This window comes from Hyla sarda, chromosome 5 (genome assembly GCF_029499605.1).
Source record: "Hyla sarda isolate aHylSar1 chromosome 5, aHylSar1.hap1, whole genome shotgun sequence".
In the NCBI taxonomy this organism is placed as follows: Eukaryota; Metazoa; Chordata; class Amphibia; order Anura; family Hylidae; genus Hyla; species Hyla sarda.
In genome coordinates this window covers 58,056,162-58,077,168 of record NC_079193.1, presented here as the reverse complement: position 1 = coordinate 58,077,168, position 21,007 = coordinate 58,056,162, and the positions used below count along the sequence as shown (strand labels likewise).

The 21,007-nt window shown below is 39.1% G+C and overlaps 1 protein-coding gene across 1 annotated transcript in view; it reads right to left on the bottom strand.

The window, feature by feature from the left end:
• PTPRN2 (protein tyrosine phosphatase receptor type N2) overlaps positions 1 to 21,007 on the bottom strand; it is a 1,048,643-nt gene that overhangs the window by 425,678 nt on the left and 601,958 nt on the right. The window lies entirely within an intron of this gene.

Genomic DNA, 21,007 nt, shown 5'->3' with positions numbered 1-21,007 from the left:
GAGTAAGGTATACACAAAAATACCTAAAGAGAAAATGACAGCTAATTCTCCTGGACCAAACCCAGTATACCGGATTATAGTGCAGGTGAAGAGCTTTAAAGGTGTACTCCGGTGGAAAAAAAACTTTTTTAAATCAACTGGTACCAGAAAGTTAAACAGATTTGTAAATTACTTCTATTTGAAAATCTTAACCCTTCCAGTACTTAACAGGGATTTATTTTCTGTCTGACCACAGTGCTCTCTGCTGACACCTCTGTCCATGTCAGGAACTTTCCAGAGCAGTAGAGGTTTGCTATTTGGATTTGCTCCTACTCTGGACAGTCCCTGACATGGACAGAGGTGTCAGCCAAGAGCACTGTGGTCAGACAGAAAATACATTAAAAAAGAAAAGAACTTCCTCTGTAGTATACAGCAGCTGATAAGTAATGGAAGGATTAAGATTTTTAAAAAGAAGTAATTTACAAATCTGTTTAACATTCTGAAACCAGTTGATTTCAAACAAATTGTTTTCCACTGAAGTAGCGCTTTAAAGAGAATGGTTACTCACATTTATTGATGAACTATTTCCTGAGTTATGGGCGTTTATAGTATGATAGCTATTGCGTAGCTTTGCACAATGGAGAAGAGGAGCCAGCATTCCCAGATCCCCTGCTTCATCAATATTACCGCCTGGCCTTCCCCCTTCCTGCATATCATAAATAACATATTCACTCTCACTATCATCCTGTGAGGAGGGGGCGGGGGAATGAGCAGGCACCGGTGGCTCGCTAGCAGTCAGCTGAAAAGACATATATGTGTATTGGGAGACCGGGAGAGATATCTGTAAGCTGAACGAACATTCATGTGTGTGGGGAGACCGGGAGAGATATCTGTCAGCTGAACGAACATTCATGTGTGTGGGGAGACCGGGAGAGATAGCTGTCAGCTGAACGAACATTCATGTGTGTGGGGAGACCGGGAGAGATAGCTGTCAGCTGAACGAACATTCATGTGTGTGGGGAGACCGGGAGAGATAGCTGTCAGCCGAATGGACATTTACGTGTGCGAGGAGACCGGGAGACATAGCTGTCAGTTGAATGAACATTCGTGTGTATGGGGAGATTGGAAGAGATATCCGTCAGCTAAACGAACATTTGCCTGATAGATATTGAAATTGTATGGCCACCTTAACTAGTGAGATTTTCTATCCCTGGTGAAATATCAACTCAAAAAAAATATTTTTGACTCTACGTTTAAGACACAAGGGCAACTAAAACAGCCCTAGACGATGAGCACCTTGACAAACAATTCCCCATTCCTCATCTTCATACATCCTGATAAATATGACTTTAAAGAACTGGAATATTGGGGTTAAATGCATACCTTCAGTCTATGATCTGCTCATTCTGAATTTTAGCATTTCAAAGTGTTGACTTACTACCCTGATATTTACTGTATGACAGACCAGCTGCTGCCTACCCCATCACCAATTTCTCTACACATCAAACAGTACAATCCTTCATTACTTAAATGGACAATCATCCCAAATGGTCTTTAAATGCCATAAATATCATATTAGATGAGATGCTTTCTAGTAAGTCCCGTCTCCGTTTCTGTAGGGTCTACCCCACTGCTCTCTGAAGAGTAAGCTAATATACATTGATCAGATACAAATTATTTCACAGCCTGAAAAGAAACAATAGAACTTTCATTAAAAATTCCTTGATAATTATTTCTGTAAAGCTCCGATCTATGTATATAAATTGGCCCCAGCGAGACAATTAATTTGGAGACTTGGGAACTACCCTGGTCACGGCTGCCAAAGTTCATTGTTAAGCCCGAGGATATTTTTGCAGACTGATATTGTTTGATATTTCCAAAGGAAAAAAAAAAATCCCAAGAATTCAGGTAAGCTCTAATACATTTCAGGAGGCAAAAAAAGATAAATGTGTTCAGAAAATCTAATGCATATAAAGGATCTATTTCCCGAGGGACCTGTCAGACCAAGATAATCAGATGTGTAAAGTCTTCAGTGAAAAGAGATGATGCTGATTGAATCACTGTGGTGCGTTCAATGACAAAACCTCTGCGCTACGAAGCATTTTCCCTCTTCAACATGTTACAAAAAGCTGAAAGGGGCACATCTTATTACATTCAGTAGGAAAATACCACTAATAACGTTCACCAAGAGCACAAAATGTTGAGAGAAAATACTGATTCAACAAAACTTTCTCGAATAGTTCAAAAGGGGGCTTGTTACGAGACACTAATGCCCTCAAATAATGTGCCTTTGCTCGGTAATGCAGTGTGTAATCGTAAAGGGGCTTTTTTCTGCAACGCAAATGTTAATGGATGAAAGTATGAAAAATATTCTAGCTGTAGGGCTTTAGCAGTCAGACGGCTTGTAGAGCTTACAATTCGGTACTGCTCTCGTTAATTGTCTTTTCTTCCTATAATCTCTTCATCTCCTCCTGGAGTAACCTGTCACTCTTATTGAGTGGTGACAAGTCTCTCGGTATACAGATGCTTGTTGGTGTAGTCTACATTGTATATATCGCATAGGCATTTGTGTAGAGTATTATATCACCAACTAAAAAGGGGGCCTAGCCCCCCCCAAAAAAGGGGAGAAGCCACCACTGGTTTTTGTAAAACACAGATACACCCACAAAAGAAAACCAGTAATGAAAAATATATACTTTGTTTAACATATATGCAATTTGACATACATTTAAAATGTAAAGAAAAATAATAAAATCAAGGCACCACAAGAACAGCTGCAGAAAAGTGGAGAGGGTACCGCAGCTACAGATACTTGGAGTCTAAGGAAGATATGCTTGTGAGCAGAAATCAGAACCGGGGGAAACAGACATAAGGCCAAAGTACATAGTAGAACAATTGGTGTACAGTATACAAGAGATCAGTTACAAAAGTATAAATAACAAGGTTAGCAAAGAGGAACAAAGGGTAAATAACATCCTGCCATGCACTGCCTACCTACCACCTCCAACCCCAACGTACGTTTCGCTTGTGCTTCGTCAGGGGGCGTTTGACGTCCCCTGACGAAGCACAAGCGAAACGTAGAGCACAATGGCTATACAAACTACTTTTATGTACTGGGTACCCAGTCTGATCTGTTGTGTGCTGGTCCAATTTAACATGCTGTACCTGTTTTTTGCACCGAAAGAAAAGAAGAACTGTCCCGTAGTGAGTGCCGTCCATTTCTTACTGGAAGTAATTTGCATGGATTTAAAAAGGAGTTTACTATGATTTGCCTGCAGCGAGTTTAATTCAATGTAATTTGCTGCAGATTTTTCGCTGCAGAGATTTTAGCTTTCATTTTTCAGAGGACTTTAAAAAAAATAAAAGCTGTAATGTGATTGGCTGCTATGGGCAACTGCTCCACTGATCCTTTGCACAAAGTTTTACAAATCTCCTCCATAGATTTTAATTACAAGAACGCAGCCACCACTAGGGAAAGCCTGGGTGGTTAAAGCATACTGTTTATACATTGAAGTAAATAATAAAACAGTATGCAGTAAGCTCCTAAGATCCCCCTAGGGGTTTTTGCATTCTGACAGATTTTAGATTTTTAGTGGCTTTCTAGGTTATGGTTTCTCAACTCCAGTTATCAAGGTCCCCCTCAAAAGCAATGTTTCAGAATTATTTTAGTATTTCATAGGTGATATGGTTATGGTCAGTCAGGCATCACTTCAGGTGTTTATTGCATGGTACTTCCCCAAATCATGAACTGTACCCAACAGTTTTTGTTTGACGAAGCTTTTTTTTCTCTCTGATAAATAGCCCCCAAATCACCTAGGACCACCCAGGTCCTAGGTGATTTGAGGTCTCATTATCAGAAAAAAAAAAAAAAAGCTTTGTCAAACAAAAAAAGTACTGTATCAGTACAGGCAATTAGACTTATGGCCAATGGTTAGCATCCACTTTAGATATTTATATGACAATGGAATGTCAGTAAATGGATTCAAACTCTCATCAGCATCCCTGTCAATCCATTGGAAGAATTTTTAAAAACAATCTTCCCTCCGGTAATGATTTTATGGGGCATCAGTTAAAATTTCCAAAGTCCCCAGAGCCATGAATCTGTATTTTCAATAAAGTCATTTTTTTCCATAACCTGCTAAAAATATTGTTGTAAATAAAATACCACTATTTTTTAGTTATGGTGTGTGAACATCGCCTCATTGTCATATAATTGTGGCTGATAACACCCATATATTTCTATTAATGCAGTTTCTAAAGCATTATCTACACTGTTCTAGAAATAATTATTTTCGGCTTCAACCAGTTTAAAGAAAGTAAATCCAGCGGTAAGAAGGTATAGTTTTCACATGGAAGACTTTTATGAACACCACCAACACTGCAGAGAAATCAATAGCCGGGGGAAAGGAATAAACATGAAAGGAACATAAAATGTAGACCAAAGTGTATGATGGAAAAAGCTATTTTACTGCAAGTCATAGCAGAAGGATAAGATTAAACTCAAAAGAGAGAAAAAACAGTCAAGTTCACTGAAATGGTCAAGTGAAAAAAATAAAATCATCTGTGACCAGACAGGCTGAATGTGGGGGACAAAGATATAAAGTGCACAGTAAAGTTATATGAGACAAAACAAAAAAAAATAAAATAAAGCGCCTTGAGAAAGCCATTATGTGACCTACCAGAAATCCTGAGTTTTTATCTAAACCGAACCCTTAAAACTCCACCGCACGACTAGTGTGCGCAATGCACGTTAACACCGTATTTATCTGAAAAACAACCATAGCAGAAAAACTGCTCTGAGATTCACTTTCCAGATAGCGGCCCAGAATGCATCATAAGACAGGCTTTTAATTTCATGGACTCTTTGTCACCAATTAAACTTGGTTACACCTAAACTATCTGATTACATTTCTTATCTCTCTACTTCACGTCTTCATACTCAAGTGAGTATCTAAAGTGAGGAGTTTCCATTACAGAAAACTGAACTGTACTTTTATTACTAAATAAGAAAATAAATCTTGTGATAAGGTTCAGGTGCCTTTGTCAAAGTATTTTTTTTTCTTTGTGTAAGGCGGCAAGGCTTGTATATAAAGAAGACGGAAAGAGAGATTAGCAGAAGACATTTAATGCCTGATTATCTGGTTTAAAAAAAAAATCTTACTGATATGTCAATACTCTCTGGGTTAGCAATAAATTAAATTGCTTTGTTATTGGAAAGGACCTTGCTCAGTGGTTAGCATTGTTCCTGGGTTCAAATACGACCAAGGACAACATCTACATTGACTTTGTATGTTCTCCCCGACAACATCTCCATTGATTTTAGAAAAAAACATGATATCGAAATAATCTGTCAGAAGATGTATATGCTATATGTCCACCACAACCCTACTGATTATGATGTAAATTGAAGAGTGTTGAGGGTTTTGCTAGCGTGTCATGATATTGTGTTGATTTTGTATCATGAGAAAATGGAATCCATAACTAAATTCAAAGAAAGGTAAGGGTAGACACACCTGTAGGTAGACAAACCCTACTCACTTAGTCCAAATGATCACTACTATGGCAAATAATATAAAATACATTTTCTAAGCATTGCGTATATATTCTTGTATATGTATCTGTTTAGCATTAAACAGCTTACGTTTTTTTAAATTAGTTGCCATGTTGAAATTCCATTACATATTGGTGTCCACTACTAAAGCACGATGGCTTGGACCAACATTGAATGTTATATGATAAAAGTCCTTTGCTTTGCTCATCCACATATTTTTAATTTGAAATAACCTCAAGCTTCCTACACAGTCTGAAAATGTCCACACATTTTGAGTAATCATTCTGTGTTCTGTAAACTGTTTATTGGGTGACAGCTAAAGGAATTACAAATTTCCATAGGCAATGTAGATGGGCAACAGTAAGAAATTAATTCTGCAGAGCTAACACTTTCAGGCATGCTCAGACTAGTACTACACAAATGAAATACAACCTCCAAGAATACTCTATTATTATTATTTTAAAAAATCTCAAGAATCCTCTGTCATTGCGGCACTGTTATATATACACTTTTATCATTTAGAATTCTGTAATATATTATCTGTTCTTTCTAATTGAAAATTGGCTTAAAGGAGTCTTCCATGGCTATATTGAAAGCCTATCCTTACTAACTGGCACCCCTACCAGTCCACTGACTGTAATGGCTATGGTGTTGCATGTGTTGCACTGCATCTCATTGTTTACCCGACAGACTGCTGCATACTTAAATGGGCACACTCATTAAATTCATTTTTGATATTGCACTCCCTATGGTAAATAAAAAACATTTCTAATGTACTTTGTTAAAAAAAAAGGAAGTTTTCTATGTTTTATTTGCGTTTAAAAAAAGCTGCCACTAGGGGTCTCACTACTTGTCCAGAGCCCATTTCCCCCCATCTCTTCCACAGACTGTGGACTCCTGCTGGCCTGGCAGAAGTCCAAAATCAGGAAATGCATTCTGGAGTGCTGAGGGGTGTGTGTGCAGCCTTATCCAATCATAGCTCATCTCACATTGAACTGCTCTGGGCTGTGTGTAGCAGAGTGAGGGAGAAAGTTCTCCCCTGTATGGCTTCAAATGATGTCCCGCCTGCTGGGTAATGCCCCTTCCCAGTCTGTGAATCTGACTGAGACTGAGCAGAAAATACAGAAGAATATCAAGATTGAAAACTAAAAAATAATAAAAATAAAGGCAGGGGGTGGTTTATCATGATGGGGGCAGTGAACTGGGAGGAATATAAAATTTTACAAGATCATGACAGGTACTCTTTAATAACGGCTCATTCAGATTAATAGGACTTTGCTGCAATTTCAGGACCAAAATGTACAACACTGTAATAGGTAAACAATGAAGGTGATATGGTGCTTAAGGCCCTTTAATAGCCCTATTACATGAAACGATTATGGACCAAACAGTCTGATACCGTGCCGTGTAATAGGGCCAACAATTAGATGAGAAATCACTCATTCATTAGCTGAGAAGGTCCTTACGACCTGCTAAAAAATGATGAACTGTTAGACATACATTTATCCATGTAATAGGGGATGTGCGGCTGAAGGCTGATTGCAGTAAAAGGCCATATCAACGATTCAGAGATCCTGCAGCCCACTGTGCAAAATTACCATGCCATGTAATAGGCTTGGTGAAGGAGTGCCGATCTACGAGATTAAGGGTAATAGGGCCTTTAAACAGCCTGATTATTGGTTGAATTAACATTTATAGGAACATTTGTTCCCAATAATTAGACTGTGTAAAAAGGGACAATGATCAACCAGCGAATGAGAAAATGCTTGTTTGTTGGCTAATCTGATCATTGCTGTAGGCATTAAAATCATTGTTAATGGCCACATGTGGACGTGTGTAAACAGGGGATATGGGTTTGAAAATGACGAAATTAAAGGCCACATGAACGGACCAGTGATCATTTGTTTATCCCTGCTGACATGCCCATTTAGCCGTGTATTGGTTTAATGAGATTGGCGTTTTGGAATTGTGCACTCATCGGCCGGTCTAAGAAAGCCCTCGGTCTGCTTATTGTTGAGGGTGTTGAAGGTCAGGTCTTCACCAATCTGAGAATCCTAAGGATAAGCTATACCGATATACAAAAGGATATACCGTATTTATCTGTGTATAACACGCACCCCAATTTTAACAGGGAAATTTAAGTAAAAAAACAAATAAATGTAAAATAAATTACTTGGACTAAATGCCACACCATTCCCCCCAACTTTGATTTCCTCTGCACCTCAGTTTGGTCCCATCCCCCCAGTGCCACATCATTCCTCCCCTTTTATCAGCCCCTGTGCCACATTTACCCCTCTCATCACCCCCCTATGTCTTATCTTCCCCCCTCTTCCGGTCCTCTGCCAGCTCCTCTGTGCGGCATCAGGGACGTCACTTTACCTTTCCTGCAGTCCCTGCTGGTCACTATTCTAAAGTGGATGCAGCGAGCTGCTGAACTTAAGCAGCAAGCGCTGCAGCCACTCTGACCAGCGGCGGCTGCAGGAAATGAAAAGTGATGTCCCTGATGCCCACAGAGGAGCCAGCAGAGGACGTCACTCATCTGCTTCCCTGACCAAGCAGCCTGCAAGACCGCCACCTAACCTGGTCTGCCAAAGCGCAGCCTGGTAAGGAAAATAAAAAAAAAACAATAAAAACCAGGGGAAAAGGGGGAATGATGAGGCGGGGGGGGGGGGGGGGGGAGGTAAGGAAAATAAAAAGCAGAGGGGTGAAAAGTCTGAGCCCGCAGGAGCCACTGCTGGTCACTCTTTTAAAGGCTGCTGATCCTTAAAGGGGTTATCCACCATAAGATGATTTTAGTATGTACCTGGCAGACAGTAATGGACATGCTTAGGAAGGGTCCGCGCTTGTCTTAGGGCTAAATTGCTATGTTGAGAGATTACCATAATACTGTGGCTAGCTTGTGTGAACTGGTATTTCCTGTTCGACTTTTCTTTTTTTGACTAAAAATCCCACAATTCCATTTTCCTCCCTCCCACACATCGGCCACCCCACCCATTGAAACATAAATGAGCTGCATCCATTACAAAGACCTGTGGTTTTCAATCAGGGTGCCTACAGCTGTTGCATTAGTTGCAGTTGATCTCTCTCCCACCAAGCGATCGCTCCACCAATTGAAGCAGACAGGCTCCCTGTCATCAGCTGACTAATGAGTCAGGTCTCGGCCGCATTGCAAGCTGGGAAAAATCTGAGACAACAGTCATTTTGTATGCTGTTAAAATAAATATTGGGGTGAGAATCACAGAAGAATTGTGAGAAAACCGTCACACACAGGTACAGACACTTTATTATGAACTACACTAACTTTACAGCCCCTGTATCATAGTCAAATAAATAAAATTCCTGGAATACCCCTTTAATAAGCAGCCGACGCTGCGGCCACTTTAAATCAGTGACCATCACATTTATCAGCGTATAACACGCAGGCAGGCTTTTTGCTTTAAAGTGCGTGTTATATGCCGATAAATATGGTAGTCCCAGTCATGGTCCCCTGGACCACTTGTAGAGGGCCCAAAGATCATATATGTCCAGTTGGTCCACATAAGCCACTCCACAGAGACATTCCTGAATGTTCTTGCAAAATGTCTGTAACAGCAAACTGTTCTGCTGTAGGAGAGGAGAGCCAATTATTAGTGACAGCTGGACTCTCCAGAGAGAAGTTTATTACTTTCCCTTTCTTGAATAGATGTCCCTCAGTGCTGCCACCAAGATTTTAGACATATTTTTTTTTGCTGCTCCTTGTTTCCCGTCCTGATATTTTAGACATGCAATGACTTAATGAACACTACCCTACGGGATTGATTTATCAAACCTAGTGCAAGGAGAAGGTACTAGATTCCATCTCTTTTTTCTAAGGCCCTTTTTAAACAAAAGCCTGGATCTGATTGGTTGCTCTAGAGACCACCTTCCCTTTCTACTTACACCACTTTTGATATGTCAGGTCTATGGAGAATTGTCTGCATGCAACTTGATTTTTCCCAATAAAGGAGAAGTTTACGGCAATTTGCAACAATCCCAAGTATTATCACCAAATCACCAAATTATCACCTGGGTTTCCTGGCATCATTTTTCCTCAGGGAAACATGGAGATCATGCTTACTGGTTTTACCACACCAAAAATAGTAACACAACGTCTAAACATCTATAGGGAGAAGAAATTTATATCTGAGATCTTGGTGGCACTGAAGGACACCTATGATAGATGAGGCCTTGACTATGTATTCACACTGCTGCAAATCAGAAACATATAGAACAGAAGCATCAGATTATATTGAGAATTGTCACAGTGGGGAATTGTCTACATAATTCCAGCACAAAATTGACTTCACATACAGACATTTTCATTTGCATCCACAAAAGAAAAAAATAAAATATGTAAACCTACTGCATAAGTTGTAAATCTCACTTATATTATTAGTTACAGAATGCAGTATTTCCTGGGAATTATGCTGCGGCTCACAGCAGCCGGAATATAGTTCTGTTTGAGTGACGGCCTTTGAAAAGGTTTTAGAACAAACAGTACTATCTGGAATAGTAGCAACAACATTTTACTTCAGTCGCTGCATATAAAATGCAGAATGGTTGAACTCAGATATGAAATGGCGAGGTTCTTTTTATAAAATGATATAAACATGGTCCAGTCACGATTAAATGTGTGAGAAATTTCGGAAAGCCACCAAGAAAGAAAAAAAGGCATGTCATTTTTAAAGGTGGGTAGACTTAACTTCATAAGAGTTCCAATGTATATTTTTTAGGGTAAATTTACACCCACACGATATCCACTACAGATTTGATGTTGGTTAATATATTTAAATATATATATATATATATATATATATATATATATATATATATATATATTTATATTTAAATATATTTAAAGCATTACTTTTGACATGTTGTTCAGACATTTTAAAAGTTTAGATTGCACCGGATCTTGCGAATCTGCAGCCAGAGAACTATTCACTCGCTGGCTGGCCACCAGATCCGACAATCTCTGCATTACAGTCTGTGGTGAATGAGTCAGATTTGTGTGACATGTGATCGCAGAGGGTTTCAGTCAAATGGGGGTTTGTTTTTTCCATAGTTTTTTTTAGATGAAACAAGCGAGTGATCCAGCTCACCTTAAATGATGTACGGTGCTCGGACCAGTGCCCGGCAAGGCATCCAATGTTGAATAAAGAAGGTACAGAGGGTCCAGCACTTCGTTGCAAGCAGCTTTACTGAAGATACATCACACCATAAAAATGACAGTCAGACTGACTGTTGTTTTTATGGTGTGATGTATCTTCAATAAAGCTGCTTGCAACGAAGTGTTGGACCCTCCGTACCTTCTTTTTTTTTTAGAACCCCTTAGCAATCCTGACCATTTGACTGCTTGATCATTCATACTTCTAAGGCTATGTTCACACACTGTTTTTTGAGCTTTATTTTGAGTGGTAAACTTCGATTAAAAAGGACCAAAAGCAAAAAATGTCTCGAAAAACTAGGTGAACACAAAAATGTGTGGACATAGCCTAAGGGTGATTTTTACACTTGTACACTGCAAAAAATAGTGTCCATCGGATGTTCACTTCTGGGAAATTCTTTGGCGCATACATCCATTGTATACTTGGAATAGTTTTCTGTGCTATTACAACCTGAAAACACTGATATACACACTCCAAATCCCAAACCCTGATGTACACATCCCAAAATGACAGTTTTGGCCTCCATCAGGTATATGGTGCTCTATGGATCAGTTTAATGTATGTGCCTGGACCTGTCCCAATGTTTCCTCTACACAAAATGGCTGTGCACAGCCTAAACTGCACTATATTATGTCTGTCAGAGTAAGGCTATATTTACACACTATTTTCGGGCCTCATTCTTTTTCACCGGAGTACCCTTTAAAATCACCACTTAATTTTATATATAAGTATTTTGAGTATTACCAGGGTAAAAAGCCCCACAGATAAAATACTCATATATAAAATTAAGTGGTGATTTTAGTTGCATCCCAAAAAACTGAAAACACAAAAATACATAATGATAATTAAAATAAAAACTATAATAAAAAAAATAAACATAAATCAGCATTTAATGACAGCGCAGAAGCTGACGGGCATTTAGGAATTATGGTAATAAATGTGTAATCCCATAATTTATTAATTAATTAGCGGTACACAGAAGATGTAAATCTGCCTATTTATCATTTATATGGGAGGGTGTTCACTTTTCTTGGAAACAATAAGTGGAATGGCCTGGACCTAATTAGATCTGCCCGGCCACTCTTGTGTGGACTGAAGAGAAACACGTGAATATAAAATAAATCTCAGCCGCTTGCTTCTTCTCCTAATCTTCTTAGATTCATTGCTTATTAGGGCGCTGACGAGAAATGACACAGGACTGGGTTTAGTGTTGGCCGTCCAACTTTAAGATCACTGTAAGTAATCGGGTTTCTGGCAGCTTATCTGCTGAGCTATTTAATAAATTAAAAAATATCAGTGGAATTTTGCCTGGTAGCCATTAAAAAAACAGATGACAAAAGAGCATGTAGAAGACATGTCCTTTAACTGAACAGCGGAATGTCAGGAGCAGAGTAATATTTTTTTAATATTTACTTTATTGAGTGAACAATATTTGTTTTAAGTAATAAGTGAGAAGCATATAAAAAATGTCCGTCATTTTCAACCGGTAGCGGAATAGTTTATAATATTGTTTCTTTATATCGAGTTAATATTGTTTTTTCTTTCCAATGAAGTTGTTCTAAGAGGACAAAAGGGTTTTGCTGGGCTCAGGACAACAGATGAGCTAATTTACGTTAAGGCTAAGCTCATACGAAGGAATTTCCGCTTCGAAATTACGTTTGGAAATTCCGGTGCAGCAGAATCCCATTGTTGTCATGGGTATTCCACTACACAGTGCACATTATGCATTTATAGTGGCAAGTATATACATTCCTCTAAATCGCCGGCCGGAATTTTGTTCTGCCAGAGTTTTCTCAGTATGAACCATGCCTAAAAATACTAAATACTTTTTACCGATATTCATGATTGGTACTGGTTTTCAGATGGACATGAACTTAACTTTAATAACTAGTGTCAATATCAGGTGATAGAGCGGGATTATACAGTCAGTATTATTCCACCCATCAACTGACATTCACTTTCAATATTAAAATTATTATTATTATATTAAAAGTTACGCCTATTCCAGATCTCACAAAATATAATGTCCGGGATGGAAGGGCGCATATAAAAAATATAAAAAAAGGTGTGCCCCATAGGGGCTATCATGCCTTCAGCATCTCTATGTACTGGATAGTGGACTTAATTACATAGGCACTCCATATAGTGGCTGACTTTGCCTTTCAGTGATTTGTTCCTCTGCAGTTCCCATCCCTCCTCAGTGAAGTGAGGCATCCTGGGAAAGAGAACTCCATTACAGACTGTGCTAAGAAGGGAAAGACTGCACCCTCCATTCTCCCATGTGGCAGTATCACTGGTAAGCTTATGGACTTGCCCCACAGTTTCTTAGCCACTGCTGCCACCAGGTACACGGACTCTTATGTTCAGGAGAAGCAGGGGCTATGTCTAAAGTTGTGACCAGCAGACCAGCTCTCCACATGTCATCCATGTTGTTACTTGTTATGTTCCAGTCATCTTGTATTATGCTGATATGTTAGTTGTATATGAACATGTGTTTATTCAAGTTTTCTGCTCTATTGTTTTCTACTTTTACGCACGTGCATATTTCGTATAATTCAATAAATCTACTAACTTCACCATACAGTCTTGTCTATTGAAGAATAGGGCGGTTTATCTGCATGTCAGACTACACACACCATGGGGTAACATGTAGCAAGACAGAACAGGGGCCATTGATGCAACTTACTGTGCCATTGCACATGTCTTTAATATTTTCTCTACCTATCCCTAAGTGACATTACCTATCTATTGCTGCTTTGCCCACTGAACTGTGCATGAGCAATATTGTGGTTTTGTGATAAAGAAGAAGTGTGTTCCTGATCTGTTATTCTGTGTCTGACCAGTGCTTGTGTACCTGATGTTCCCTCTGCCTGACCCTTGTGTACCATGCTGACCCTCCTGTGCACAGCCTGGAGTGTCGGCATTGTGCCTGTATCCAGCCAGTGATTTATTCTGCCACTATTGGAATATCTTCGGCTATGCTACTTTAGCTTGAGGCTGCTTAATCCTAGATGGACTATTTATTCTGCTTTTGACCAGAAAAACCTACTGAAGCTGTTTCCTGCTACTGACTAAATAACCCACACTGTGCGGTGTCACCTGCTATCACCACCAGGCTGCTGACCAGTTCCATAGCCTCCCCTTTGTCTGTATCCCCCAAGTGCCTGGCATGTGGGTTGTCTGGCCTGTCTGGTGAGCCGTTACCGTAAAACATGACCACTCTTGGAGCAGGAACCTGGCATCCTCAGCATAACTCCAGTCCCAACATCCGGGAGTAGAATAAATAGTGAAAACCTAGAGGATACTTAGACTCAGCCAAGATTATACAGAAGGTACACAATCGTTAGGCTGCTACAGTACATAGATAACATTTTATTACTATTTTTATTTAATTTCACACTTTGCTTCAAATAGACATGGTGATATTTGATTTTCAATTTTTTTTAAATCCTTTTCAGGCCTATGTTAAAATTTGCTAGTAGAAGAAAACAGCAGTCAAAGGCGTAATACAGGACCAAGGTGACCTCATTACTGAAATTTGTTCTAGCTGTCATTAGACATATCACACTGTGCCATTCAAAAGAGAGAAGAAAAAAGATACTGACACCAAGTACCAGTGATTAGAGATGAAAAATACTATTGCACCATGAGAATCCCTTTGTGGGAAATGAATATGTACCGTGCATGAGTACAACCATCTACTGAACTGTCAACACCACCTTCCTGGCTCATTTTTTAGGACCTATTAATTTTTTATTTTATTTTGTTACGAATGGATTATAACCTACGGTATTTGGAACCATACGATTTGTTTAAGTCATAGTTTAAAATCTGTATGACTTTTTTTGCACTAAACTTATCTTGCAGTGCTCAGTAGGGTATATGAATATCATTTAGTCATTTTTGCTGGCATTCTCATGGAAGGTGGTGTGAAATATAAATGTGATATTTTCTTTTGAGATACAGTCGGCTTAAAACTCAGCTCTCTACTCCAAGTAAATTTGCACTATGTATAGTAAGGTAACGTGTGTTACATTTATAGCAGGACTTAAATTATTATTTTAGATTTCATGAAAACTTTTTTGTTTTTAAAAGATATTAACAACCAGCCAACCAAACAAAGCAAATTTTTACATAGTTACATACAGAGTAGGACTAGAACCAAAAATAGGCCTGGGCATTTTAGACTAAGTGGCCCATTTTGGTCATGGGTGTGGCTATGTATAGGAGGAGCCACAAAGAGGAGGAGCCAAATGTCAATCGTAGTTGGGTATTGTACATGACGGGGGAAAAATATAAAACAATATAAGTGATTACATCAGGTGACTCGTGTTTGGCGTCGAAGCCGATGGGCACTAGAGTTATTTATAGAACCTGCTAGGCACTACATGCTACAGTTGAAAAAAGACCATCAAGGTGTCCATCAAGTTCTACTAAGGGCAGGTCGATGGACCAACGAGGATGGTATGAATAACTTTAGAAATCTTGTTTCTCCCTAATGATATTAAGTTTAGAAACCTATAAGGCACAAATAATGACATGAGTTTTCACATGGTCAAATCTTAATCTCCAGATTTTGGCAATATACATACAGTAAAGCCCTTTGTGGAACTATTTTTGATCCTCAATACCTCCATTTCTCTTGAAGCTCAGAATAGATGGAGGGAACAATAATTCTTGGCCCAGAATGAAGTCCATCCGATTCTAAAAGTGGCAGGCCTTTCTACTGCTATATGCTGGCAAGTCTTTGAACGGGTTGTAAAAAAAACAACAACCCAATGGTTGGAGGAAACCCTGGTTATAAAACACTGCTCTGGGGTTCAACACTCATTTTTCTTTCATGATATGTCAAGACTTGAAAAGTAGTTGATTTAAATTTTCACAACAACATGCATTGTAAAAACAACCAATTACAACATGGCCCTGCCCATGTAACATAAGCCAACCTCCCTTTGCATAAAAATGTAATCAAACAGGTCATAAAAATAAGTTAAAGGGGTACTCCGGTGGAATTTTTTATTTTTTTTAAATCAACTGGTGCCAGAAAGTTAAACAGACTTGTAAATTACTTCTATTAAAAATTTTTTACCCTTTCAGTTCTTTTTAGCAACTGCTACAGAGGAAATTCTTTTCTTTTTTAATTAATTTTTTGTCTTGTCCACAGTGCTCTCTGCTGACACCTCTGTCTGTATCAGGAACTGTCCAGAGCAGGAGAAAATCCCCATAGAAAACCTATGCTGCTCTGGACAGTTCCTGACATGGACAGAGGTGTGAGCGGAGAGCACTGTGGACAAACCAAAAAAGAAATGAAAAAATAAAAGAATTTTCTCTGTAGCATACAGCTGCTAAAAAGTATTGGAAGGGTAAAGATTTTTTAATAGAAGTAATTTACAAATCTGTTTAACTTTCTAGCATCAGTTCATTTTAAAAAAAAGTTTTTCACCGGAGTATCCCTTCAAAGGGGTTGTCTGAGCCCTTATTTTACTGGGAAAGCGATAGAAAAAAAAAAGGTCATACTCACTTACCCCATTCTCCTGTAGCTCTTGGTCTGAAGTTGTCTAGCCTCTGCTTCTAAGATGGACTCGCCTCAGCAGGAACTGTTCACTGACCCACCTTAGTCAGTGATTGGCTGCAGGGATTCACTGCTACAACAAGTCCATCTCAGGAGCATGAAGAATGGTGATAAGTGGTAGACCAGATGACATCACAACGGGAGCTCTGGGTGAACTAAGGTAGTTGAGTATGACTTTTCTTTGCGCTCTAGTATAGTATGAAAATATTTAAGGGCCCAGACAAGTATTTGAGAACTGGTGGTTCCAAATTCAGGCCAAAGAGTATAATGAGCATATATATGCTGTGGGTCTCCATTGAAATGAACGGGATCCTATCATTCACTCACATGGAAGCTACTCAGTAACTTAATCTAACTAGGGTGTTGGTGAGTTGCTAATCTTACTTTTTGGACCTGTTCTAATGATAGGCCATAAAAGTAAAAAAATAAATTGGTTACTGTGAGAGCATCCCTTTCACAAAATTGAAAAGACAGAGAAAATGTATGTCTGTTTGTACAAAAATGCGTGCCCACTGGACCTGCCACCCTCGGCAAGAATAAAATAGAACTAGTTAAATCTATTTTGAATGTAGCCACATTGACTGTGCATTTATCTCTCCCTGTTAAATTACTCAGGAAATGTTCTTTGTTTTACTGTCTTGATCATTTTTAATTCAAGATTTTAAAATTCCACTTTTCAGCTCACATCTCATTTTTATTCATTGATATTTTAAATCAGCCCCGGCAAAGAGAACCAATCTGGAGATGTCTGACGTTATAACAATATTTTGAACTTCATAACTTCAGTGAGAATGCTCTAATGTAATTCCGAAGCACAATTACACTGCAGGGACAGACTCAGACTTAGCAAATGAATTAGCATTTTTGACTATGGCAGCAGTCTGCGCTGAAGCTCGGCTATTTGAGTTCAAATTGATGGAGAATGTGTTTTGAAAAATGTGAAGAAACTGTCTGTGTTAATCAAGGTACATAAATCTTGGTATACGGCTTTGAAAAAGGCAAACCATTTCTCAAAAAGAATGCAAAATGGGTTCTGCCAGCCCATACCTGCTGTAAGAATGCTTAACTAATGATTACGTAGCCTATTGAAGAGATAGGCAATCCATCTAACTTCCACTCTGCTATGTAAGAAGGGGCGAAAAATGTAAAATTAACTTGTCTATCAAAACACTATGGAACTTCTTCTATAGCCACTATTATTTTTAAAGAATTTCCACATTTGAGAAGTTTCAGGAGATCATACAATTAATAAACCCGATGAGCTGTCTACAACGTGACTCTTTTTTTTTTTATAAAAAGCTACATTGAAGGTCGGGTGTCGTTCTTCTCTCTCTCTCTCTCTCTCTCTCTCTCTCTCTCTCTCTCTCTGTAGCAGAAAAAAACTGTTCCATGGGTATAGGTGGCGGTCTCAGAATGCTATGCACAGCCCAATGAGCCAAACGTATGCAAGACTTGTAGAGGCGGGTAAGGCCGGGTTCTCACATAGTAATTTGGTCAATACTTTGATCATTATTCTTAGCCATAGTCAGGAGGTCCAAAACAAGAAAAAAGTGGTTTTTACTCATGGTTTTGATTAAAAATACTGAATAAAATGAGCTCCAAATACTGACCATAATACTTTTTACAGGCTTATGCAAAATGTTGGGTTGACTCATGAATTTCACAATTTTTTTAAATCTTTCTTTACTTCACTGCCCCACATTTTGACCAGTAGTTACTTAAAGGGGTATTCCAGGCAAAAACTTTTTTTATATATATATCAACTGGCTCTGGAAAGTTAAATAGATTTGTAAATTACTTCTATTAAAAAATCTTAATCCTTCCAATAGTTATTAGCTTCTGACGTTTTCTGTCTAACTGCTCAATGATGATGTCACGTCCCGGGAACTGTGCATGATGGGAGAATATCCCCATAGGAGCTGGACAGCTCCCGAGACGTGAGTCATCAGAAAGCAGTTAGACAGAAAACAGCAACCCAACTTCAGAAGCTAATAACTATTGGAAGGATTAAGATTTTTTAATAGAAGTAATTTACAAATCTGATTCTTGATATATATAAAAAAGTTTTTGCCTGGAATACCCCTTTAAATGCTTTCAGGCTCCTTCATGTTGTACAAGCCATTGCTCACAGAGTGGCAGCTGAAGATTCAGTATCGTGCCATGTGTCTAAATACCATAGTCAAGACCAATGATGTTTGCTTATCAATCCCAGAACAATATGGTCAGGCTGCAGAAATTCAACACACCCAACCCTTCTCTCCACCAACATCAATTGTCGGTGGAGAATCAGGAGGTCGCAATACACTTTAGACAGATGGACGAGCCCACTGGAGTTGCTGTTTTGGCCAACTTTTAAAGGGGTTCTCCGGTGCTTAAACATCTTATCCCCTATCCAAAGGATAGGGGATAAGATGCCTGATCGCGGGAGTCCCGCAGCTGGGGACCCCCGGGATCATGCACGCGGCACCCCGTTTATAATCAGTCCCCGGAGCGTGTTCGCTCCGGGTCTGATTACGGGCGACTACAGGGCGGGCGGCGTGTGATGTCACGCCTCCTCCCCCGTGTGATGTCACGCTTCGCCCCGCAATGCAAGCCTACGGGAGGGGGCGTGATATGGGCACTTTTCAAGAGATGTATGGTACACTGTAGTTTTTATTACGACAGTAACAACACAGTTAATATTATAATAAATTATGGAAGTTTCTAAATTGCACGTCTTAAATGAAAGACTGAACATCACATGTTCTTTTTTCTTTTTGTATTTTTCCAATTGTAATATGTTCTCACATTACATAATAAATTGTGGAAAGGTAATGTCAGTAAGGTTCTACAAAGCTGTCAGTAAAAAAAAAAATCTTCAAAGGCCGTCGATACTGCTGATGTACACCGCACAGAATACTTTGTAGACTTATCATGAATTTGCAGGAAAAAGGAATGTAATTCCTTGTGATTAAAGCTTATTTTTGATCATGAATGCTGAAGTTGTTCTCAGGGAGAAATAGATTTTTTCTTAGGCTATTCAGCAGAGCGACATGAGTGCTCTTCATTTATGGGAGAGCCTGTGAAAGTCCTTTTCAACAGTGTATACTACAAACTACTTTCTTTACATCCTAATGCCGCAATTGGTTGTGGTATGCACTTGTCAAGCCTCCTATATGCGGCCAAAAAATACACTGTAGTAAATTGTCCCTGCAAAGAAAGATTATGTCATGGCGAACGACGGGCTATTCTTCCAAATTCACTTTTTCCCATTCAGTATAGTAAGACCCTGGTTAATGCATAGTTAACAACAAATCCTGTTCCATTCAATTCGCAACATGTTGAATGCAACCCCTAGGGGCCTTATACATTAAACTGTGAGAACCGCAATAAAGAATAATGTGTTCAAAAGCAAAACTCATATGAATTAAATATGTTTTTTGTCTTCAAATTTAAAAAGATTTTGGGCTTTGGTCGGATTGCTTTTGTTTTCAGACCATTGGATTTAAATAAGTATTTGGGAATTGTACATTTGAAATGCAGATACAAAAATGTACATATATATTGATCTTAAACAACATTTTATAAGATTTATAAGTTTATTGTGCAAATGAAATTTTTTTTTTAATTTATTATCCAATGAAAATGTATTAGGTAGGTGGCTGTAACTTTATGATAAAAAGTGTTTTTTAAGCCCTTCTTGGGTTCATGTCATTCTTGTCCTAACAAGAGCAAATCCTATTGGGTAAAACACTCCTCTTATAGTATCTGCACACATTTTTTGACACATGGCAGCTACAATGGCAACAATGACAACACAGTTTCAGGCAAGTGATTTTAAGGGAGCCATCATATATGTCCGGCGATCTGTCTCAGGCCAGTTGTGTATGGTCCGGCTCTCAGTAATATCTGTAGGCCATAAAGGTGAACACTGCAAGATGTGTTCCCTTATCCAGCCTGTCTGGCGAACCGGCATCCCAATTCAGGCGCCGGATAAATCTGGACTGTCCCATTCAAATGAATAGGATACGTTTGTCTCCAGAGCTTTCCCACAATGCAGGAAATATGTGATGGCACCTTAAGATCAGCATTGCAGTTTTCTATTCATCTTGATATATTCAGCCAAAGTAAAAACATTGGACATTGCCAGAACGTTGCAACTCAGGACACCTACTGGTTGCAAAGTTGCTCCGGCTTTACGCAGCAGGATATAAAGAAGTTATCACACACATGTTATGGTTTCATATGAGTTGTGCTGAGCTTTTATACAGTAGGACTGTTTTTGTATAACTTCTTGTGTCATGCACCATTTTAGGTGAGTAAATTTCCCCAAAAAGGTCAATAATTACACCAAGAATACACATTTATGCACATAGATTTAGCATAAAAATATTTTTGAGGGTTCCTTAACATAGTGGTCATTCTGGCATTTTGAGATTGAGAGTAGGGTCACACTTAATGGATCTGCAGCATATTTTACCCTGCAGATCCGCCTGGCGACTCAACCCATTTTGTGCTTCCAACTGTTGCCACCCCCAGTTCCCCCACCTCGCTCCACCCCTGGCCTGCTCGCAGCAACAATTTGCTGCTACGAACAGCCACACATCGGGCCTGCAAATCGACAAATGCACTCTGACATCGCGGAGCAGATGTCTGAGTGTAATACGCATGTGCAGTGTACTCAGACATCGCAGCTGCTCTGTGATGTCTGAGTGGACTCAGCGTCTCCCAGGTCCCCTG